At 45.6% G+C, this 20,985-nt stretch overlaps 1 pseudogene; it reads right to left on the reverse strand.

The window, feature by feature from the left end:
* Positions 1-20,489, reverse strand: part of LOC125377224 — an 84,317-nt pseudogene extending 63,828 nt beyond the window's left edge.
* Between the last annotated feature and the right edge of the window lie 496 nt (positions 20,490-20,985).

A 20,985-nucleotide genomic window follows, 5' to 3' on the forward strand; every position in this document is an offset into this window, starting at 1 on the left:
ACCCAGAGTTGGTCTCATGTTGAAAAACGGTAGTTGTAGATGGTAATCTGTAGACATAGCAAAATCGATAGGGTTTGTGGGAGCAGAGGGAAGTCATCTACGGTCCATACGACCTCCTGGTGTTGAGAATGATCTGTTCGTCAGAAGGTTTGAAAGGATTACTTGCAAAAGGAATAAACTTATTCCTCGCTGGTTCCCAGAAGGAAATGTCTTTCAGATTGGTGTCTTGGTTGATTGGATGATTCATGAGCTTTATCCACTAAGTTGATTGTAGACACCTGAAATCTCTCCCAAATTGTTTGTTAAGTATCTTGGGCTGTGTGATGGGTTGGCACATCATCTTCTTGGGTGAGTTGATACCTCCCTCCATCTGATTTGTGATAGGAGCTGCTGACGTTGCATTCAAATAAATTGGGAAGACGTCCAGTAGTTCCTGTTACTGAGGCTTGATCAATAATCACTCTTGTGTAGCTCGGTGAATGTGAGATGAAATGGGGGCTTGGCAACCCGCATATTCCTGCATTTGGGCAGGAATAGCTTGGTCCATACATGGAGGCAGGTGTGTCATGACAGGGAGTCCAATAAATCCACAGAGGAAAAAAGAATACCAAACTCACGTGGAGGTAAATTCGCATCCTCATAATGACCGTCTTCATTGTCTGGGTCAGAGTCAGAAGGGATGTAGGTGACCCCCGACCGGGAGTCATCCGGCTGGTGATTAGCAAAGTAATTGAGTGGATCACCATGCAGGTCATCATCTAACCGTGTCCAGGATTCCGTAAGATCTATGAATGGGTAGACTGTTGCGTAACTGAAGCTCCCATACGGAAGTCATGCCATTGGTTGGCCGATCCTGTAGATCCTGTAGTCCTGCGGATGTGGCCCATATCTTCCAGTTGTTGTGATCCATATCCTCCAGTGACTGCAATCTGTATCCTCCAGTGGCAGTGATCCTCATCCTCAAGTGCCAATAATCTGTATTCTCAAGTGGCAATTTTCATATCCTCCAGTGGCACTGATCCACAACCTCAAGTGGCTGCGATCCATATCATCCAGTGGATATTTGTATGGCTGTGAGCTGTAACCTCCAGTCAATGCGATTCATATCCTCCAGTGGCTGTGATCCTTATCCTCCTGTTCCTGTATTCTGTATCCTCCACTCACTATGATCCATATCCTCCAGTGGGTTTGATCTATAATATCCTGTTTCCATATTCTGTATCCTCCAATGGCTATGATTCACATTCTCCACTGGCTGTGATCCATATCCTCCAGTGGTTGTGATCCATATCCTCCAATGGCTGTATTCAGTATCCGCTAATGGCTGTGATGTGTATCCTTCCGAGGCTGCTATCCGTATCCTCCGATAGCTGTGAGCTGTATCCTCCTGTGGCTGCGATCCATATCCTCCAGTGGATAGGATTCCATATCTTCCAGTGGCTGTGATCCATGTCCTCCAGTGGCTGTGATCCATGTCCTCCTGTGGCTGTAATCTGTTGCAATCAATATCCTCCTGTGGCTGTGAACTGTATCCTCCAGCGGTTGTGATCTGTATCCTCAAGTGGCTGTGATCTGTATCCTCCAGTGGCAGTGATCCATTTTGTCCAGTCAATGCAATTCGTATCCTCCAGTGGCTGTATCCCATATCCTCTAGTCAATGCGATTTGTATCTTCCAATGGCTGTGATTCATATCCTCAAGTGGCAGTGACCCGTTTCCTCCAGTGGCTGTATCCCATATCTTCCTGTTGCTGTATTCTGTATTCTCTGGAGGCTGTGATCTGTATCCTCGAGTGGATGTGATCCATATCCTCCACTGGCTGTGATCCATATTCTCTATCGACTGTGATCCATATCCTCCAGTGGCTGAGATCCGCTGTGGCCCATATCCTCGAGTGGATGCGATTTATATCCTTCAATGGCTGTGATCTGTGTCCTCCAGTGGTTGTGATCTGTATCATCCAGTAGATGAGATCCGCAGCAATCCATATCCTCTGATCTGTATCCGCCAGTGGCTGTGATCCATATTCTCCAGTGACTGTGATTTATATACTCCAGTGGCTGAGATCCACTGTGACCCATATCCTCCAGTGGATGCGATTTGTGTCCTCCATTCAATGCGATTCATATCCTCCAATGGCTGTGATTCATATCCTATAGTGGCTGCGATCTACATCCTCCAGTCAATGCGATTCATATCATCCAGTGCTGCGATGTAAACTACCGGGCAAAAGAAAGTTTTCACCGACTTCACTTGACCAAACACCAAAAACAAAGGCATATGTGAGATTTATGATGATTAATTTATAAACAGAAATCATTTTCCATGAATTAGAATGAAAATGCATTGTAATGCCGATATTGCATTCTCCGCAATACACAAAGAAAGAGTCAAGAGGTCCAAATTAAAAATTACACAAATCAGAGATCATTGAAAAAGTGCATGAAGAGCCCATTAATGACACAGTAGTCAGGTAACACGTCATCAATAGCGAGTGTGACCACCCTGGGCATCCATCAGGGTTGGAAATTTGCCATTTCCCGACTCAAGTAGCAATATAGAAAGTAGAAATATGAGGTCGGCAACAAAATCACTTACTTTAACTTGTCTGGAGGCAAGTAATATTGGAAATTACTATCACTGTCTACATGTGTAACTACTGGTAAAATGGTACAATAACTTAGCTGAGAGAAATTTCGTAAACGCGCTCTCGCAAAACACTGACACTATTAAAGAACACACGAGACTTAGAGTTACGTCCCTTTTCTATTTTCGTTTTAATATTCAATCAGAACAGTATGAAACAACTTTATACACTCGGTTTGAATGCTTTTCTCTCATTGTGGCCTAGAGGGATCTGATAATTGATACATGATCAATACTGCCTAGAGGGGTCTCGTAATTGAAACACGTCGAGGCCTGTGACTGTCTCCAATGTAAACAGCGTCGATTAAAAGTTTTTTCAGTGGGGAAAGTGAAAATAAATCTGAAAATGCCGATGATAGCGAATCATGTAAAAGAAAACAACCAAATGAGGACACATGTTCTAAGAACAAGAAGTATGATGCCGAAAAACGGGACAGAAAATTCATTCAGAGTTGGTGCGATGAGTTTCCATGGGTGGTGTATGACGAAACACAAAATGTCATGAAGTGCAGAATTTGTTCCAGAAATAACATGTTTTTGTTGACGGTTGTACACAATCGAAAACATTATTTGACAAGTCATGAGGTTTCCGATGTCCATTTAGAATGTGAAGCCTATTATCGATCACAGCTGCATGGAGATTCACAGGTTGCCAATAGATCGCAAAGGACAAGTGTCATTCTTAAAGCATTTACACAGTTGGATGAACAGACTCTAAAAAGACTTGATATTTTGTTTATTGCCGCTTTTCAAGTCGCATTTAGGGGTAAGCCCTTACTGGATTATGAAACCAATCTTGATCTTCTCGAAAGTGCAGGCATTGACATCGGCACGAAGTACAGTAAGGCCTGTGGAGAGTTTTTGAAATACATTTCTGACTCTCTACGCAAGACATTTATCCAAGAACTTCAACAATCTAATTTCATTTCTATAATGAGTGATGGCAGCACAGACACAGCTGTATTGGAACAAGAAACTGTCTTCATTAGATATCTATCCCAAGGAGCACCAGTATCATTTCATGCTGGCACAGTGCAATTAGAACATTGCCACGCAGATGGAGTTTTGGCGGGTATAAAATCTGCCATCAATTCCTGCGGAGTTGATTTTGACAGTTTGTTGAAAGCTGAAGAAATTGGACCAAAGTTGGTGTGTGTGAATTTCGATGGTGCTTCAGTGATGTTAGTATCAAAAGGAGGGGTTGCGGCTAAAATAAAGGAAGTTGCTAAACACGTCACACCTATCCACTGTGTTGCTCACAAATTGGAATTGTGTGTATTGGATGCTGTAAAACATCTGCAGAATCTTTCTAGTTTTGAAGAAACATTAAAACAAGTGTTTAAGTTTTACCATTACAGCCCTAAAATGCGGCGGGAACTCAAAGCTGTGTCTGACATCTTTAACACAGAGTTAGTAAACCCCAGTGATGTGAAACAAGTTCGATGGCTGGCTAGCAAGATACAAGCTGTGATAGCCATGAGGACAAGTTACCACTCAATCCTGAATCATATGGAGTCAGTTGCAACTGGAAGGTCGGAGCTAAGTGCAAAAGCTAAGGGGTGGGTCAAGAAACTCAAGACATTCTCATTCGTGAAAACAATGTTTATTTTACTTGACATTCTTCCAATTCTGACTGATGTGTCACTTGTGTTTTAGCGAGAAGATCTCTTAGTCATTGAAGGTCTGATATTACAAGATGGATCCTCAAAACAAGGACAACATGAAACATTTCCTATGTTCGTACTCTGCAGACAAGACATTCGAAGGTGTTCGTCTGACTGACTGTCCTGCTGGAGTTGACCTTGGCAAACACCCCTTCTTGTTGTCTCTAGTCGATGGGATTATCACTTACCTGGAGAAGAGGTTAGCTGTTTTGAGGAGTCACCCCTCAAAAGTTTCAGCGTCTTTGATTACCATGTTTGGCCAAAAGATAGAGAAAGATTATCTGTGTATGGCTAGGCTGAGATCTCAGATATCATGACACACTACTCTGTGTTATTTCCACAAGGTGAACAGACAAAGATTATGAGTGAATTCGTGGATTTGAAGGGTTACATCAAGAGCTTGCCCAACTGTCCATCACTGTTTGACACTTACTCTCGTCTTCTCAGTTTGAAACCAGCCAAGTATTTGCATGATCTGAAACTTGTTGAACTAATGTTCGTAATGAGTCCAGCCACAGCTATATGCCAACGTATGTTTTCATCTATGAACATTGTCAAAACCAACCAGAGGGCAGTATTGTCCCAAGAGTTGTTGCAGAGTACACTGACCGTGATGACTTATGGTCCTAAAATACTTAGGGACTTCAATCCACGACCCTCAGTACTTCAGTGGACGACACCTGTTGGCGCTAAAGCACAACCAGTACAAGGGACGATTGCTGCAAAGCAAAATGCTAGGACTTAGGTAAACACTAAATTTACCCGAGTACTTATGTAGATATAACAGTGCTGGTGTAGCGTAATATTGTTCAACGGTAAATAAACACATATTGATGATTTGAAGTTTTATTTTGAAATTATTTGGGCAAGTGAAAATGAAATCAGGGCAAGTGAAAATTGTCTTTAAACTTGTCCGATGGCAAGTGAAGGTTTTTTTTAATTTCCACCCCTGATCCATGCACGCCAACACACGCCTCCTCATTGACGTCGTCAGTCGGCGGATAACGTCAGCAGGAATCCTGTTCCATAAGTTCAATAGAGTCTGTTCAAGTTCCTGTCGGTTCGCTGGAGGCGGTACATGTTGTCTCAGCTGACGATCTAGATGATCCCAGAGATGTTCAATGGGGTTCATGTCTGGAGAACAAGGTGGCCAGGGCAATACGTTGAGGTTAACGTTGTTCAGGTAGTCTTGAACAATTCGGGCGGTGTGAGGCCTTGCGTTGTCTTGTTGCAAAATTAATCCTCTTGGCTGATGTTTGCTGCAGAGGCCCTTGCCATGGTAGATGGACTAGAAGCAGTGAGTTGTCTTGGACATCTCATCAGTGAAATTCTTACAAATGGTTTGGGAAAGAATGTTATCCCTATTGATTGCTACACTGACAATAAGTCACTCTGTGAGAACATTCACTCAACAAAATCTGTCAGTGAAAAACGTCTGAGAATAGACATTGCAGGAATAAAGCAAATGCTAGAAAGAAAAGAAATCTCCAAGGTGTGTTGGGTTAAATCAAGTGACCAGCTTGCTGACAGTTTGACAAAAAGAGGAGCATCTGCGATGAAACTTCTGGAGATCTTGAAGACTGGACAATTGAACATTTAACATGTGTGATGTTACAGTTGTCGTCTAACTGCAAGAAATAATGCAGTTTATGGACTGAAGTAGTGTTGTGATATGAAACTTTTTTATTAGTTCAGTTTTTAATTCATGTTGTAAAAAACTAAATATTTTATTTCAATCACATAAAACAAAAGATAATATTTCATGTTTGAATGTACAGTTACTTTTATACTTGTACAGATGTGATGTCAATTTAAAAAGAAAAAAGAAAAAAGGGGAGTATGTTAACGTGTGGATACGAAACTTTCCCTCGAATACGAAACTGCCGTCTATGATTTGAGAATGACTTTACGGCGGCCATCTTGGTTTGCTCTAGCCAGGCAGTTGAGTGACAACCTGTGTGGGTGCAGGAGGTGTATTGTGTTGGCAGTCGTTTTGAATACAAGTGTAAATGAAGAACCTGTGTCTGTCTATTTTAACAGAATAAAGGGTACCACAACAGGTTTCAACACTTCATCCCTGTTTCGCTGAGCATTCAGGTTTCCTCGGATGATAACCAGCCGTGTTGTAATCTGGCCACAAATGACACCCAATACCATGACGCCTCCTTCTCCAAACAGGTGAACTTCTCTAATGCAGTTTGGCGCCAGTCAGACAGAACCGACTTTCATCTGTAAAGAGCACTCTCGCCCAGTCTCGTCGCTGCCACCGATGCACAGTTCGTGCCCATTGCAGTCTGCGTTGACAGTGTAGACGGGTCAAGGCCATTCCACGGAAGGGTCGGTAGGCTCGTATACCAGCCGTACGAAGTCATCAAAGGACTGTTCGTCTGCTGATGGCATGCCCTAGTGCTATTGCCGCCGTTGACGTCGCCGTCACCCATATGTTTCGGAGGTGAATCTGCAGGATGTAGCGGACTTCGGCTGGTGTTGTGACTCTCGATCTTCCCGATCTTGGCCGGTCTTGAGTCTGTCCTGTCGCGGTAGCAGATTATCAACTTGCTGATGGTGGTCTGGGAGCAGTTGAAGGTTCTGGCTATCTGACGTTGAGTAGCCCCCATATTTGCCATACCAATTGCTCTGTCTCGTTGCGCTTGTGTAAGTCTGGGCATATTCTTGGGGTTTTTTTGCTTACTGAATGCCTGCTCTGTCCAACGTCGGTATTTTTGCCACAATCACGCACTTGCATTTGAACCAATGTCTCAAAATCACGTTTTGCGAGTTTCCAACAATGCATGATTTGGAAAGCTGCGTTTCGAAAATCTGCGTTGTGGTTGTGGTCATGTTGCATTTGGGCGAATGTTTTCTGCGGGGATTCAAACCTGTACCAGTTTTTTTACTTTTTATACAACTATTTTTAAAGTGAAAACTTTCTTTTGCCTGGTAGTTTATATACTCCAGTCAATGCGATTTGTTTCCTTCAATGGCTGCGATTCACATACTCCAGTGGCAGTGACCTGTATCCTCCAGCGGCAGTGATCCGTATCCTCCAGTGGCTGTATCCCGTATCTTCCAGTGGCTGTATTCTGCATTCTCCAGTGGCTGTGATCTGTATCCTCCAGTGGCAAGGATTCATATACTCTAGTGGCTGTATTCTGTACCCGGGAGTGGCTGTGATCCTTATTCTCCAGTGGCTGCAATCCATATCCTCCATGCAATGCGATGCATATCCTCCAGGGGTTGTGAGCTGTAACCTCCAGTGGCTGTGATTCATTTCCTCCAGTGGCAGTGACCTGTATCCTCCAGTGTCTGTATTCAGTATCCTCCAGTGGCAGTGATCCATAAGTTCAGTGCCTATGATCTGTATCCTCAAGATACAATGATCCATATCCTCCAGTGGCTGTGATCCATATCCTCCAGTGGCTGTATTCCCTTTCCGTCAGTTGCTGTATTCTGTTTCTGTCTGTGGCTGTGATTTCTATCCTCCAGTGGCAGTGATCAATATCTTCCAGTGGCTGAAATCTGTATCCTCCAGTGGCAGTGATCTGTATCCTCCAGTGGCTGTGATCCATATTCTTCAGTGGCTGCGAACCATATTCTCCTGTGGATGCGATTCGTATCCTCCAATGTCTGCAAGCTGCATCTTCCAAAGGCTGTGATCCATATCCTCCAGTGGCTGTAATTCGTTGCAATCTATATCCTCCAGTGGCTGTGAACTGTATCCTCCAATGGCTGTGATCTGTATCCTCCAGTGGCTGCGATCCGCAGCAATGCATATCCATCTGTGGCTGTGATGTGTATCCTTCCAAGGCTGCGATCTGTATCCTCCAATAGCTGTGAGCTGTATCCTCCAGTGGCTGAATTCCATATCCTCCAATAGCTGTATTCCATATCTTCCAGTGACTGTGATCAGTATCCTCCAGTGGCTGTGATCCACCAATGGCTGTGATCCATATTCTCAAGTGGTTATATACCATATCCGTCAGTGGCTGTGATTTCTATCCTCTAGTAGCAGTTTTCCATTTCCTCAAGTGGCTGCAATCTGTATCCTCCAGTAGCAGTGATCTGTATCCTCCTGTGGCTGCAATCCATATTCTCCAGTGGATAGGATTCGTATCCTCCAATGGCTGCGAGCTGTATCCTCCAGTGGCAGTGATCTGTATCCTCCTGTGGCTGTAATCCGTTGCAATCAATATCCTCCTGTGGCTGTGAACTGTATCCTCCAGTGGCAGTGATATGTATCCTCCAGTGGCAGTGATCTGTATCCTCTAGTGGCAGTGATCTATATCCTCCAGTGGCTACCTTCAGTATCCTCCAGCGGTTGTGATCTGTATCCTCCAGTGGCAGTGATCCATTTCGTCCAGTCAATGCAATTTGTATCCTCCAATGGGTGTGATTCATATCATCCAGTGGCAGTGTCCCGTATCCTCCAGTGGCTATGATCCATATCCTCCAGTCAATGCGATTCGTATCTTCCAATGGCTGTGATTCATATCCTCCAGTGGCAGTGACCCATATCCTCCAGTGGCTATGATCCATATCCTCCAAGCAATGCGATTTGTATGTTCCAATGGCTGTGATTCTTATCCTCAAGTGGCAGTGACCCGTATCTTCCAGTGGCTGTATTCTGTATTCTGTATTCTCCAGTGGCTGTGATCTGTATCCTCGAGTGGATGTGATCCAAATCCTCCACTGGCTGTGATCAATATTCTCTAGTGACTGTGGCCCATACCCTCCAGTGGATACGATTCATATCTTTCAATGGCTGAGATCTGTGTCCTCCAGTGGCTGTGATCTGTATCATCCAGTAGATGAGATCCGCAGCAATCAATATTCTCCAGTGGCTCTGATCTGTATCCGCCAGTGACTGTGATTCATATCCTCCAGTGGCTGAGATCCACTGGACCCATATTATCCAGTGGATGCGATTTGTATCCTCCATTCAATGCGATTCATATCCTCCAAGGCTGTGATTCATATCCTCCAAGGCTGTGATTCATATCCTCCAGTGGCTCGATCTACATCCTCCTGTCAATGAGATTCATATCATCCAGTGGCAGTGACCTGTATCCACCAGCTGCTGTGATCCGTATTCTCCAGTGGCTGCAATGTATATACCGTATGTAGTGACCCGTATCCTCTAGTGGCTGTATCCCATATCTTCCAGTGGCTGTACTCCATATCCTCCGGTGGCTGAGATCTGCTGTATCCCATATCCTCCTGTTGATAGGATTCGGATCCTCCAATGGCTGTGATCTGTATCCTCCAGTGGCTGCGATCCGCAGCAATGCATATCCATCTGTGGCTGTGATGTGTATCCTTCCAAGGCTGCGATCTGTATCCTCCAATAGCTGTGAGCTGTATCCTCCAGTGGCTGAATTCCATATCCTCCAATAGCTGTATTCCATATCTTCCAGTGACTGTGATCAGTATCCTCCAGTGGCTGTGATCCACCAATGGCTGTGATCCATATTCTCAAGTGGTTATATACCATATCCGTCAGTGGCTGTGATTTCTATCCTCTAGTAGCAGTTTTCCATTTCCTCAAGTGGCTGCAATCTGTATCCTCCAGTAGCAGTGATCTGTATCCTCCTGTGGCTGCAATCCATATTCTCCAGTGGATAGGATTCGTATCCTCCAATGGCTGCGAGCTGTATCCTCCAGTGGCAGTGATCTGTATCCTCCTGTGGCTGTAATCCGTTGCAATCAATATCCTCCTGTGGCTGTGAACTGTATCCTCCAGTGGCAGTGATATGTATCCTCCAGTGGCAGTGATCTGTATCCTCTAGTGGCAGTGATCTATATCCTCCAGTGGCTACCTTCAGTATCCTCCAGCGGTTGTGATCTGTATCCTCCAGTGGCAGTGATCCATTTCGTCCAGTCAATGCAATTTGTATCCTCCAATGGGTGTGATTCATATCATCCAGTGGCAGTGTCCCGTATCCTCCAGTGGCTATGATCCATATCCTCCAGTCAATGCGATTCGTATCTTCCAATGGCTGTGATTCATATCCTCCAGTGGCAGTGACCCATATCCTCCAGTGGCTATGATCCATATCCTCCAAGCAATGCGATTTGTATGTTCCAATGGCTGTGATTCTTATCCTCAAGTGGCAGTGACCCGTATCTTCCAGTGGCTGTATTCTGTATTCTGTATTCTCCGGTGGCTGTGATCTGTATCCTCGAGTGGATGTGATCCAAATCCTCCACTGGCTGTGATCAATATTCTCTAGTGACTGTGGCCCATACCCTCCAGTGGATACGATTCATATCTTTCAATGGCTGAGATCTGTGTCCTCCAGTGGCTGTGATCTGTATCATCCAGTAGATGAGATCCGCAGCAATCAATATTCTCCCGTGGCTCTGATCTGTATCCGCCAGTGACTGTGATTCATATCCTCCAGTGGCTGAGATCCACTGGACCCATATTATCCAGTGGATGCGATTTGTATCCTCCATTCAATGCGATTCATATCCTCCAAGGCTGTGATTCATATCCTCCAAGGCTGTGATTCATATCCTCCAGTGGCTCGATCTACATCCTCCTGTCAATGAGATTCATATCATCCAGTGGCAGTGACCTGTATCCACCAGCTGCTGTGATCCGTATTCTCCAGTGGCTGCAATGTATATACCGTATGTAGTGACCCGTATCCTCTAGTGGCTGTATCCCATATCTTCCAGTGGCTGTACTCCATATCCTCCGGTGGCTGAGATCTGCTGTATCCCATATCCTCCTGTTGATAGGATTCGGATCCTCCAATGGCTGCGAACTGTACCCTCCAGTGGCTGTGATCTGTATCCTCCAGTGGCTGCGATCCGCAACAATGCATATCCATCCGTGGCTGTGATGTGTATACTTTTGAGGCTTCGATCGGTATCCTCCAATAGCTGTGAGCTGTATCCTCCAGTGGCTGAATTCCATATCCTCCAATAGCTGTTTTCCATATGTTCCAGTGGCTGTGATCTGTCTCCTCCAGTGGCTGTGATCCATATCATCCAGTGGATAGGATTCGTATCCTTCAGTGGTTGTGATCCATATCCATCCATGGCTATGATGTGTATCCTTCCGAGGCTGCAATCTGTATCCTCCAATAGCTGTATTCCATATCTTCCAGTGACTGTGATCAGTATCCTCCAGTGGCTGTGATCCACCAATGGCTGTGATCCATATTCTCAGGTGGTTGTATACCATATCCGTCAGTGGCTGTGATTTCTGTCCTCTAGTGGCAGTGATCCATTTTTTCTCCAGTGGCTGCAATCTGTATCTCAGCAATCTCAGCGGATGCGATTCATATCCTCCAGAGGAAAAGATTCGTATCCTCCAATGGCTGCAAGCTATAGCCTCAATTGGCAGTGATCTGTATCCTCCAGTGGCTGTGATCCATATCATCCAGTGGCTGTGATCCATATCCTCCAGTGGCTGTAATCCGTTGCAATCAATATCCTCAAGTGGCTGTGATCTGTATCCTCCAGTGGCAGTGATCTTTATTCTCCAGTGGCTGTGATTCATATCCTCCAGTGGCAGTGACCCATATCCTCCAGTGGCTATGATCAATATCCTCCAGGCAATGCGATTCGTATCTTCCAATGGCTGTGATTCATATCCTCAAATGGCAGTGACCCAAATCCTCCAGTGGCTATATCCCGTATCTCCTGGAGCTGTATTCTGTATTCTCCTGTGGCTGTGATCTGTATCCTTGAGTGGATGTGATCCATATCCTCCACTGGCTGTGATCCATATTCTCTAGTGACTGTCATCCATATCCTCCAGTGGCTGAGATCCGCTGTGGCCCATATCCTCCAGTGGAGTGCAATTCATATCCTCCAGTGGCTGCAATCTGTATCCTCCTGTGGCTGTGATCCATATTTTCCAGTGGCTGCGATCCATATCCTCCAGTGGATAGGATTCGTATCCTCCAGTGGCTGTAATCCGTATCCTCCAGTGGCTGTATTTAGAATCCTCCAGTGGCAGTGATCCATAACTTTCAGTGCCTATGATCTGTATCATCAAGATGCAATGATCCATATCTTTTAGTGACTGTATTCCGTTTCCATCAGTGGCTGTGATTTCTAACCTCCAGTGGCTGGGATCCATATCCTCCAGTGGCTACATTCCTTATCATATTGTGGCTGTATTCAGTATCCTCAAGTGGCTGTGATCTGTATCCTCCCGTGGCAAGGATTCATATACTCTAGTGGCTGCGAGTTTTAACCTCCAAAGGCTGTGATCCATATCCTCCAGTGGCTGTGAACTGTATCCTCCAGTGGCAGTGATCTGTATCCTCCAGTGGCTGCAATCCATATCCTCCAGTGGCGGTGAACTGTATCCTCCAGTGGCAGTGATCTGTATCCTCCAGTGGCTGCAATCCATATTCTCCAGTGGCTGCAATCCATATCCTCCACAGGATGCAATTGGTATCCTTCAATGGCTGTGATCTGTATCCTCCAATGGCTTTGAGCTATATCCTCCAGTGGCTGTGATCCATATTCTCCAGTAGCTGCAATTCACTGCGATCCATATCCTCCAGTTGATGCGATTTGTATCCTCAAGTGGCTATGACCCGTATCCTCCAGTGGCTGTATTCCATCTCCTCCAGTGGCTGTATTCTGTATTCTCCAGTGACTGTGATCTGTATCTTCCAGCAGCTACAATCCGTATCCTCTAGTGTATGTTATCTATATCCCCCACTGGCTGTGATCCATATCCTCCAGTGTCACTGATCTGCATCCTCCAGTGGCTGTGTTCCGTATCCTCCAATGGCTGAGCTGTATCCTGCAGTGGCAGTGATCCATATCCTCCAGTGGCTGTAATCCGTTGCAATCCATATCCTCCAGTGGCTGTGAACTGTATCCTCCAGTGACAGTGATCTGTATCCTCCAGTGGCTGTGATCCATATCCTCCAGTGGATGCGATTTGTATCCTCCAATGGCTGTTTTCCATATCCTCCAGTTCCTGAGATCTGTATCCTCTAGTGGCTGTGATCCATATCCTCCAGTGGATGAGCTTTGTATCCTCCAATGGCTGTGACCTGTATCCTACAGTGGCTGTGATCCATATCCTCTAGTGGCTATAATTCACTGCAATCCATATTCTCCAGGAGCTTTGATCCATATTCTCGAGTGGCTGGGATCTGCTGAGATCCATATCCTCCAGTCGATGTGATTAATATCCTCCAATGGCCATGATCTGTACCCTCCAGTGCCAGTGATCCATTTCCTCCATTGGCTGTAATCCATATCCTCTAGTGGTTGTGATTCGTATCCTCCTGTGATCTGTATCCTCCAATGGATGTAATCTGTATCCTCCAGTGGCTGTGATCTGCATCCGTTAATGGCCAGGATCTGTATCCTCCATTTGCAGTGACCTGTATCCTCCAGTGGCTGCAATCCATATCCTCCAGTGGCAGTGATCCATATCCTAAAGTGGCTGCAATCCTTATCCTCCACTGGCTATGAACCGCATCCTCCAGTGGCTGTGATCCATATCCTCAAATGGCTGTTTTCCATATCCTCAAGTGGCAGTGACCTGTATCCTACAGTGGCTGTATTCTGTAACCTCAAGTGGTTGTGATTCATATCCTCCAGTGGCTTTATTCCATACCCTCTGGTGCCTATGATCTGTATCCTCTAGTTACTGTGATCTGTATCCTCAAGTGGCCATGATCCAAACACAACCTGAATGCTATGACATTACCCAAACCTCAAGCAGTTGCACCATACAGACAGTCAATAGATGCCGATGACCAACTATGACATTACCCAAACCTCAAGCAGTTGCACCATACAGTCAATAGATGCCGATGACATGCTATGACATTACCTCAACCTCAAGCAGTTGCACCATACAGACAGTCAATAGATGCCGGTGACATGCTATGACATAACCCAAACCTCAAGCAGTTGCACCATACAGACAGTCAATAGATGCCGGTGACATGCTATGACATTACCCAAACCTCAAGCAGTTGCACCATACAGTCAATAGATGCCAGTGACATGCTTCAACATTACCCAAACCTCAAGCAGTTGCACCATACAGACAGTCAATAGATGCCGGTGACATGCTATGACATTACCCAAACCTCAAGCAGTTGCACCATACAGACAGTCAATAGATGCCGGTGACATGCTATGACATTACCCAAACCTCAAGCAGATGCACCATACAGACAGTCAATAGATGCCGGTGACATGCTATGACATTACCCAAACCTCAAGCAGTTGCACCATACAGACAGTCAATAGATGCCGGTGACATGCTATGACTTTACCCCAACCTCAAGCAGTTGCACCATACAGACAGTCAATAGATGCCGGTGACATGCTATGACATTACCCAAACCTCAAGCAGTTGCACCATACAGACAGTCAATAGATGCCGGTGACATGCTATGACATTACCCAAACCTCAAGCAGTTGCACCATACAGACAGTCAATAGATGCCGGTGACATGCTATGACATTACCCAAACCTCAAGCAGATGCACCATACAGACAGTCAATAGATGCCGGTGACATGCTATGACATTACCCAAACCTCAAGCAGTTGCACCATACAGACAGTCAATAGATGCCGGTGACATGCTATGACATTACCCAAACCTCAAGCAGTTGGACCATACAGACAGCCAATAGATGCCGGTGACATTCTATGACATTACCTCAACCTCAAGCAGTTGCACCATACAGACAGTCAATAGATGCCGGTGACATACTATGACATTACCCCAACCTCAAGCAGATGCACCTTACAGACAGTCAATAGATGCCGGTGACATACTATGACTTTACCCCAACCTCAAGCAGTTGCACCATACAGACAGCCAATAGATGCCGGTGACATGCTATGACTTTACCCCAACCTCAGGCAGTTGCACCATACAGACAGTCAATAGATGCCGGTGACATGCTATGACATTACCCCAACCTCAGGCAGTTGCACCATACAGACAGTCAATAGATGCCGGTGACATGCTATGACTTTACCCCAACCTCAGGCAGTTGCACCATACAGACAGTCAATAGATGCCGGTGACATGCTATGACATTACCCCAACCTCAAGCAGTTGCACCATACAGTCAATAGATGCCAGTGACATGCTTCAACATTACCCAAACCTCAAGCAGTTGCACCATACAGACAGTCAATAGATGCCGGTGACATACTATGACATTACCCCAACCTCAAGCAGATGCACCTTACAGACAGTCAATAGATGCCGGTGACATACTATGACTTTACCCCAACCTCAAGCAGGTGCACCATACAGACAGTCAATAGATGCCGGTGACATGCTATGACATTACCCAAACCTCAAGCAGTTGGACCATACAGACAGCCAATAGATGCCGGTGACATTCTATGACATTACCTCAACCTCAAGCAGTTGCACCATACAGACAGTCAATAGATGCCGGTGACATACTATGACATTACCCCAACCTCAAGCAGATGCACCTTACAGACAGTCAATAGATGCCGGTGACATACTATGACTTTACCCCAACCTCAAGCAGTTGCACCATACAGACAGCCAATAGATGCCGGTGACATGCTATGACTTTACCCCAACCTCAGGCAGTTGCACCATACAGACAGTCAATAGATGCCGGTGACATGCTATGACATTACCCCAACCTCAGGCAGTTGCACCATACAGACAGTCAATAGATGCCGGTGACATGCTATGACTTTACCCCAACCTCAGGCAGTTGCACCATACAGACAGTCAATAGATGCCGGTGACATGCTATGACATTACCCCAACCTCAAGCAGTTGCACCATACAGTCAATAGATGCCAGTGACATGCTTCAACATTACCCAAACCTCAAGCAGTTGCACCATACAGACAGTCAATAGATGCCGGTGACATACTATGACATTACCCCAACCTCAAGCAGATGCACCTTACAGACAGTCAATAGATGCCGGTGACATACTATGACTTTACCCCAACCTCAAGCAGGTGCACCATACAGACAGTCAATAGATGCCGGTGACATGCTATGACATTACCTAAACCTCAAGCAGATGCACCATACAGACAGCCAATAGATGCCGGTGACATGCTATGACTTTACACCAACCTCAAGCAGTTGCACCATACAGACAGCCAATAGATGCCGGTGACATGCTATGACTTTACACCAACCTCAGGCAGTTGCACCATACAGACAGCCAATAGATGCCGGTGACATGCTATGACATTACCCAAACCTCAAGCAGATGCACCATACAGACAGCCAATAGGTGACATGCTATGACTTTACACCAACCTCAAGCAGTTGCACCATACAGACAGCCAATAGATGCCGGTGACATGCTATGACTTTACCCCAACCTCAGGCAGTTGCACCATACAGACAGTCAATAGATGCCGGTGACATGCTATGACTTTACCCAAACCTCAAGCAGATGCACCATACAGACAGCCAATAGATGCCGGTGACATGCTATGACATTACCCCAACCTCAGGCAGTTGCACCATACAGACAGTCAATAGATGCCGGTGACATGCTATGACTTTACCCCAACATCAGGCAGTTGCACCATACAGACAGTCAATAGATGCCGGTGACATGCTATGACTTTACCCCAACCTCAAGCAGTTGCACTATACAGACAGTCAATAGATGCCGGTGACATGCTATGACTTTACCCAAACCTCAGGCAGTTGCACCATACAGACAGTCAATAGATGCCGGTGACATGCTATGACATTACCCAAACCTCAAGCAGTTGCACCATACAGACAGTCAATAGATGCCGGTGACATGCTATGACTTTACCCCAACCTCAGGCAGTTGCACCATACAGACAGTCAATAGATGCCGGTGACATGCTATGACTTTACCCCAACCTCAGGCAGTTGCACCATACAGACAGTCAATAGATGCCGGTGACATGCTATGACTTTACCCCAACCTCAAGCAGTTGCACCATACAGACAGTCAATAGATGCCGGTGACATGCTATGACATTACCCAAACCTCAAGCAGATGCACCATACAGACAGTCAATAGATGCCGGTGACATGCTATGACATTACCCAAACCTCAAGCAGTTGCACCATACAGACAGTCAATAGATGCCGGTGACATGCTATGACTTTACCCCAACCTCAGGCAGTTGCACCATACAGACAGTCAATAGATGCCGGTGACATGCTATGACTTTACCCCAACCTCAAGCAGTTGCACCATACAGACAGTCAATAGATGCCGGTGACATGCTATGACATTACCCAAACCTCAAGCAGTTGCACCATACAGACAGTCAATAGATGCCGGTGACATGCTATGACATTACCCAAACCTCAAGCAGTTGCACCATACAGACAGTCAATAGATGCCGGTGACATGCTATGACATTACCCAAACCTCAAGCAGTTGCACCATACAGACAGTCAATAGATGCCGGTGACATGCTATGACATTACCCAAACCTCAAGCAGATGCACCATACAGACAGTCAATAGATGCCGGTGACATGCTATGACATTACCCAAACCTCAAGCAGTTGCACCATACAGACAGTCAATAGATGCCGGTGACATGCTATGACATTACCCAAACCTCAAGCAGTTGGACCATACAGACAGCCAATAGATGCCGGTGACATTCTATGACATTACCTCAACCTCAAGCAGTTGCACCATACAGACAGTCAATAGATGCCGGTGACATACTATGACATTACCCCAACCTCAAGCAGATGCACCTTACAGACAGTCAATAGATGCCGGTGACATACTATGACTTTACCCCAACCTCAAGCAGTTGCACCATACAGACAGCCAATAGATGCCGGTGACATGCTATGACTTTACCCCAACCTCAGGCAGTTGCACCATACAGACAGTCAATAGATGCCGGTGACATGCTATGACATTACCCCAACCTCAAGCAGTTGCACCATACAGTCAATAGATGCCAGTGACATGCTTCAACATTACCCAAACCTCAAGCAGTTGCACCATACAGACAGTCAATAGATGCCGGTGACATACTATGACATTACCCCAACCTCAAGCAGATGCACCTTACAGACAGTCAATAGATGCCGGTGACATACTATGACTTTACCCCAACCTCAAGCAGGTGCACCATACAGACAGTCAATAGATGCCGGTGACATGCTATGACATTACCCAAACCTCAAGCAGATGCACCATACAGACAGCCAATAGATGCCGGTGACATGCTATGACTTTACACCAACCTCAAGCAGTTGCACCATACAGACAGCCAATAGATGCCGGTGACATGCTATGACATTACACCAACCTCAGGCAGTTGCACCATACAGACAGCCAATAGATGCCGGTGACATGCTATGACATTACCCAAACCTCAAGCAGATGCACCATACAGACAGCCAATAGGTGACATGCTATGACTTTACACCAACCTCAAGCAGTTGCACCATACAGACAGCCAATAGATGCCGGTGACATGCTATGACTTTACCCCAACCTCAGGCAGTTGCACCATACAGACAGCCAATAGATGCCGGTGACATGCTATGACTTTACCCAAACCTCAAGCAGATGCACCATACAGACAGTCAATAGATGCCGGTGACATGCTATGACATTACCCCAACCTCAGGCAGTTGCACCATACAGACAGTCAATAGATGCCGGTGACATGCTATGACTTTACCCCAACCTCAGGCAGTTGCACCATACAGACAGTCAATAGATGCCGGTGACCTGCTATGACTTTACCCCAACCTCAAGCAGTTGCACTATACAGACAGTCAATAGATGCCGGTGACATGCTATGACTTTACCCAAACCTCAGGCAGTTGCACCATACAGACAGTCAATAGATGCCGGTGACATGCTATGACTTTACCCCAACCTCAAGCAGTTGCACCATACAGACAGCCAATAGATGCCGGTGACATGCTATGACATTACCCAAACCTCAGGCAGTTGCACCATACAGACAGTCAATAGATGCCGGTGACATGCTATGACATTACCCCAACCTCAAGCAGTTGCACCATACAGACAGCCAATAGATGCCGGTGACATGCTATGACATTACCCCAACCTCAAGCAGTTGCACCATACAGACAGCCAATAGATGCCGGTGACATGCTATGACATTACCCAAACCTCAAGCAGTTGCACCATTCAGACAGCCAATAGATGCCTATGACATGCTTCAACATTACCTCAACCTCAAGCAGTTGCACCATACAGACAGCCAATAGATGCCGGTGACATGCTATGACTTTACCCCAACCTCAAGCAGCAGGGTAAATAATGGTTTCCATCTGTTGCTCAATTGGAACTAGATGGACAACAGACGACACAAATGCAGCACAACGCTGTAATAAGTTAACACACTGTCAAACCACATGTCCATGTTTTCTACTGGGAACATCATGGATGAAGTAATGTGAAGTTATTACAGCCTAGATGATGTTAGTAAGAACTCGGTTAGGTGGAGGGTGGCAAGTCATACGACTCACCTGCAAGTGTAAGTGTATGTGTGACCTTGGCCAAATAAGTTACACAAGCTCGACATCTCTCCCATCTCTACAGGGAGGGCTTCAGTAAGTTATTGTGGCCAAGTTGTGGGCAGCAGTTAGTACAGTTAGATGTATCATTGTCTATAAATGGCAGTAACAAGTTAACACATTCACATTCCTTCATTGCCCCGGAGGACTACTGAGTGAATTTGACATCATTAAGTTGCCATTGCCATAGAAATGTGCTGTGTCTCCTGCCTGAAGTTGTTACAGCACAGCAGGGTGTATTGGTAGTAACAAGTTAACAGCCTTCCATCCCCTTATTGCCCTGGGGACGTGTGGTCTGGATGTGACAGTATTAAGTTGTTATCACCTTACAATCATGCATCATGTTTCGGCTAGCTCATCTGCCTAGTGTAAGCTCAAGCATGTGTGAGTTTGTACTGTGTGTTTTGGCCATAGTAAGTCCATCAATCTTCATACCTAACAAGATCATCCAGTATGAACATCAAAGCAGAAGTTACTGTGACCAAGTTTCTGCTTGTGACATTACTAAGTCACACATGCAAAAATATACTTCATACCTTCACCTGTGCCTGTACCTTCACCTCTGCTGCCCTCGACCTTGTCTGTGTCTTCGTCTGTTGTCTTTGTCCCGTGTGTCTGTATCTTGATCCGTTGTCCTTGTTTCTGTGTCTGTACCTTCACCTCTGTTGTTCTTGACCTTTGTTTCTGAACCTTACATCTGCCCTCTGTTCTTGCTTTGACCCTTGTGTCTGCACCTTATGTCTGCCCTCTGTTCTGGCCTGGATTCTCGGTTCTTGGTGCATGGATCTCTATTCTGAGTAGCTTATGGTCTAATCTCTTCACCGGAAACCTGTGTTGGCACACAACATGATATGAGAACACTGACCTTATCAGTAAAATAATAGTATCTCAGCACTGTAGCTCACCTGGATAAGGAGTCAGCAATTCAAAATGTCAACAAAGACAACCACTAAACAAAAGTTGTCAGCATTGATATTTTAAATATGTATGGCATAACGCTAAGGAGAAATTTACAAAGTATATCATCTTAAGGAGCAACATAAAAGCGAAAGTTCAGTTCAACATGTGTTAATTCCAAAAACAAACAAAACAAATAATAACAAGAGTGTGCCACTAGCGTGGCTATATCCCCCGCCCCTGT

The sequence above is a fragment of the Haliotis rufescens genome, unplaced genomic scaffold (genome assembly GCF_023055435.1).
Source record: "Haliotis rufescens isolate VD_foot unplaced genomic scaffold, xgHalRufe1.0.p SCAF_80, whole genome shotgun sequence".
NCBI lineage: Eukaryota > Metazoa > Mollusca > Gastropoda > Lepetellida > Haliotidae > Haliotis > Haliotis rufescens.